This window comes from Juglans microcarpa x Juglans regia, chromosome 4D (assembly GCF_004785595.1).
Source record: "Juglans microcarpa x Juglans regia isolate MS1-56 chromosome 4D, Jm3101_v1.0, whole genome shotgun sequence".
Classification (NCBI taxonomy): Eukaryota; Viridiplantae; Streptophyta; class Magnoliopsida; order Fagales; family Juglandaceae; genus Juglans; species Juglans microcarpa x Juglans regia.
Genome location: NC_054600.1, coordinates 27,259,062 through 27,263,782, shown reverse-complemented (window position 1 = coordinate 27,263,782; position 4,721 = coordinate 27,259,062). Strand labels below are relative to the sequence as shown.

Sequence of the window (4,721 nt, the reverse complement as noted above, 5' to 3'; positions counted from 1 at the left end):
GTTGGATTTCTTACGTACTGAAATTGAACTTTCCAATGAAGTTTCAGAACTTAGAGCACCTTATAAATTTGAAAAAAAAAAAAAAAGAACCAGAACTCACTAAAGGTCATCATGACAGTAGACTTGTTGAGGTGAAGGGTTAAACAGATCATGAATAGGATAAGAATTCAGTAGAGGAATGGCAAATCAGAAGGTATATGGGCATTGACCTTAATCAGAGTGTACGTACATATAGTACTAGTAATAGAAAGATCGTAATTTCAAAGAAATCTGAGACTTAGGCGTAATACATGTGCTTGTTAGTCCATGTGCTTGAATAAAAAAGGTCAAATTTATCACATAGGTTTAATGCATGTGCTTGTTAGTCCAGGTGCTAGAGTGGGAGAATAAACTCAGGTGTTAGAATGATATTTTTTTTAGTAAAATATTCACTGTGTTTAAGCTACCAAGAAAATAGATTAACCCGTAATTTGTGTATGTAGGTGTGTTTCTTTACACACACACAAAAGTGACTCACTGTGTTGTGTTTTGGGTTACGAAAAATCTGTGTGTGGCCCCTAGTTCTAGAGACCCAAAAAATAGAAGGAGGAAAAACAGAAAAAGAAATTTCTATAGTGGAAATAATGCTATGGATCCACAGAGAAGTTGCTTGTGAACTGCTTTTTCTTTTCAAGAAGATTAAGAGAAACTAAGCTTAAATGCCAAATGGAACTAAAGAAGATTTGGCCAATAAATATGAAAAGGCTAGAATGTAAAGAGAAATTTTAGTAGACATTGCAGATTTCATTCTCTTCTTCCAATCCATTTTCTCGAGAGTCAAAGGATATCTAAGGATCAATTCACCATTAACAGTAACTTGTTCTTTGGGCACACCATTAAGATAAAATACCTTCAAACAGTTATGGCCACAAGACATAGAGAATTTAAAAGAAAAATCTATATAACACATTCATTTAATGGAACCATTTGAATTGGAACTCTAAATCTATGGCTTCAGCTATTCATTTGACAACGTTGTTGGCGAGTGGCAGAAGATATAATTACCCAAATAAGATTTGGTCAAAATTAACTTTTTTTTTTTTTATAAGTAAGGTTTGGTCAAAATAACTTACACATCTAGATTGACAAGCAACAGAAGAATATACGCAAATCATGTTATAAAAACAAATCACCTTGAAAATTAGATAATTATATTTCATTTCTATAAATCTCTTTCATTTCTATAATTTTTATACCCAAAATACTTTGGGAATTTCTCCACTACTTGCTAATATGTTGGCTTATGCATATATGCGGACCTTGAAGGTAAGTTTGAAACTTGAAATATTTTTTTAATATCTATCTATCTCGATTTATTATCTATCTAACTCATTTTTTAATATTTTTTTAGATGATCATTTAGCTTCATTTTCAACAGAGGATGTTGTGAATCTCTCTTCCCATTGATGCTGAAAAAAATTTAGAGTAAGTACTTTCTTCTTACATAATCAGCCAACTCTTTTATTTGTATGATCATAGCAATTTATATTTTGTAATTAGTAAAAATTTTGTTTTTTCAGGATATCTAGTTTCTCATGACGTGTTGATGCAATTAGTAAACACTTTAAGGACACAAAAGCAGCTGAATAAATGGCAGTTTCAAACTTTGAATTGAAGCATTTTGTAATTTTCATATATTATAATTTTGTATTTTGTAATGTAATGTAATGTAATTTAATTTAATATGTAGTGAATTACATTATTGCATGCATTTTACATGATAATGCATGGCCATGGAAGGTTAGAAGTAGTAGAGGTCAGAAGTACTACTACTTGATCGATCACTTTTAACAGTAGTGTTATCATATTGGAATATGGAATATATTACATGTACATGATCATCTAATCTCAAATTAAATATATATATTACCAATTTTTCAGTAACATAGGCTTTTAGATTAAAAAAAAAAAAAAAAAACTTTTTGGGCTTTATTTTTTTTTTTCTGAAAAAAAAAAATACTGTAGGCTTTTATTTAAAATTAAAAAAAAAAAAAAAAAAAAAAAAAAAAAAAAAAAAAAACCCGGGTTGAAGCTGGAACCCGGATTTCCGGGTTCTAGAAACCCGGGTTCCGGCCTGGGTCATAACCCGGGTGTATTCGGGCCGAAACCCGGCCCGGTTTTGAAGCCCGGGTTCCGGGCCGGGTATACCCAGAAATCCAGTCCGAAATTCGGATGAATAGTCTTAATCAAAACTTGATGCTGCTCATGGGGGTTTGGTGGAGGTAAAAAGGAAAAAAAAAAAAAAAAACTCAAATTAACGTGGCACTGTGACACGTCAGTTTGAGGAATCCCACAAATCTCTAGATGTTTTCTAACGATTTGAGCTTAAATCTTTTATTAACAAACTAACCAGCTCTAACTAATTTGTAACTAATAATTAACACTAGTTACAATTCTAATACTCCCCTCGAAGCCGGAATCTTGTAGTAAACAAAGTTAGAAACATGAAACTAGTTGCTTGAAGCACTGAAGACAAAACAATTAGCATTGAAGCAGTGAAGCAGTGAAGTCGCATAGCACCAATGCAGAGAAGCCACACTGTAATAGAGATGCGCCAAGTACTGAAAAATCAGCACAATGAACCCAAAGTTACGTCCATTTGCAGAGTGAATGTGAGCACTCTAGAAACCCAAGGAAATGATGCCACTGAAACCCATGATACCGAAGATTGAAAACCTTGAAGAACTGAAGAAGGAATTGAAAGGAGAGATTTCTTTGAGTAATAATACCTACACAACACATTTCACAATTGTGTTTTGAAATCAGGAAATTTTTTTGAAGTAGTGTTACTTTTACATCCCTCGTTTTAAATAATAGTTGTGTAAAGTATTGTAAAAAAAATTGTATGTTTATCATTTTTCTAATGACTAAATAGGCAGAAATGTCCTGAACCGAAAAGCAAATGTCTGAACCGAGAGAAGAAAGAAGTAAAAGAGTGAATAAAGAAACATTAGAGTTGGAATAATGATATATACTAACTCTAAATGTATAAGTCTCGCATATGCTTTTTATAAAAAAGTAGACTCCATTGTAAAAAAAGTGTAAAAAACTTACTTTTTCTTGATACCCCATTTTTTTTACAAAAAACTTGGGCAAGGCTTGTGAAAAGCTTACTTTTTTTTGTGGCCCACTTTTTTACAAAATACTTGTGGCTTGCTCATTTGGGACTTGAAGAGAGATGGAGAAAGACTCAAGAATTGAGCTGATTGCTTCAACACATAAGCCTCAAGAACAAAGTGAGATTGGCTAGAGACAGGCTAATTATTTCAAATAGAAAAAAAAAATGGGCTGAACTAACTTTGAGTTGGGCTTATCAGAGGCCTGAGCTAACTTGAAGCCGAAAAAAAAAAACTAACTGGATCAACGGGTTGGAAGGGATCCTTTTAGTTACAGGGTTGATATCCGCTGGCTCCATGTGAATGGGTTGGATCTTGAATAGTTTAAAACTTCAACTCATGGATGAGCTAAGAACCAGATAGCAGCTTATATCTAAACAACGTTACTTTTATCCAGAACGCGAAGTACCAACTTAAGCAACTAAACTGGAGTTTTCTTCTTCATTGAGATGAATAATCAACTGACTGTGATTTCCGACAGCAACTACAATCACCGCAAAACCCGCCGGAATAATCAACTGATGCATTTTCATAGGCCAAGAAATCTGAAATTTCAGACCCAAGATTTGAGAACCCAAAACAAATTCCAAATTTTGAAGCCTTTGACGAATTTCATCGAATGAATAATGATGAACACAGTCTTGATCACAGAACAGCAAACAAATCACGAAATCGATCCATGATTTGCAATATCAGCAACTAGAATGAAAAGAAAAAAAAAAAAAAAACAAGAAGAAATGAACAAAAATTTACGATAACATAGCTCTTCGGAGTTTCACATAGGCATAGCGCCGCGTGGTTAACCCACACAGGTAGAGTTGCAATTTGCGAAAGCTTTTCTCAGAAAAGCTCTGATACCATGTCAAAAAAGGAGTTAGGATAAATGAAGAGAGAACTGCCGAGATAGGAGAAGATAGAGTGAAAATGAAAGATGTTATTGATTGCAAGGTATTTAATTCGTACACAATAGATGTATTTATAGACAATACTTGAGATTGAATCCTCTGCTAACAATTCTATTAAAAAAAAAGTACTTTGTTTTCCAGGGAAAACCCAATCGTACCTTGATCTGGGAGAAGAAAGAGGAGGCAGAGAAGGAACTGAGTGGAAGGAATCGTCCACTCCCTCGTCGTACTGTATAACTTCTAGTAGCTTCGCTGAGCAAAATGATCCGCTTAGATTAGCCACGGCTTATTAATTGACACTTCAGTTTCTTCGAGTATATATAGCCTGTGACCGTGATTTTCACGACCGGACCTTGACTCTTCATCCAACGAGTTTACGAGGTAAAGCATCTCTTGGATTGGTTCAATTTTGTCGTCCTGGATGATTAAACGGCTGCAGATCCTTCATACGAAACGTGGCGCGATTTCGGCCACCATGGATGATCCAACGAGTGTTTTTAGCCCATGAAATGTTGAAGGGTTTTATCTTCAAGTATTGAATTCACATAATATATTTTCACAACATATTTCATAATAATATTGTAAGATACAAATATTTTTATAAAATAATAATACTTTTATAGAGTATTTTATAAAATTATCTCATTTAATACGTTACTGA

At 33.7% G+C, this 4,721-nt stretch overlaps 1 long non-coding RNA gene across 1 annotated transcript; it reads right to left on the bottom strand.

Annotated features, from left to right (window-relative positions):
* Positions 1-3,763: 3,763 nt before the first annotated feature.
* Positions 3,764-4,472, bottom strand: LOC121261422. The gene is made up of 2 exons (XR_005939896.1): positions 4,219-4,472; positions 3,764-4,006 (listed from the first exon to the last, which is right to left on the bottom strand). It is a non-coding gene; the product is annotated as an uncharacterized LOC121261422 (long non-coding RNA).
* Positions 4,473-4,721: the final 249 nt, after the last annotated feature.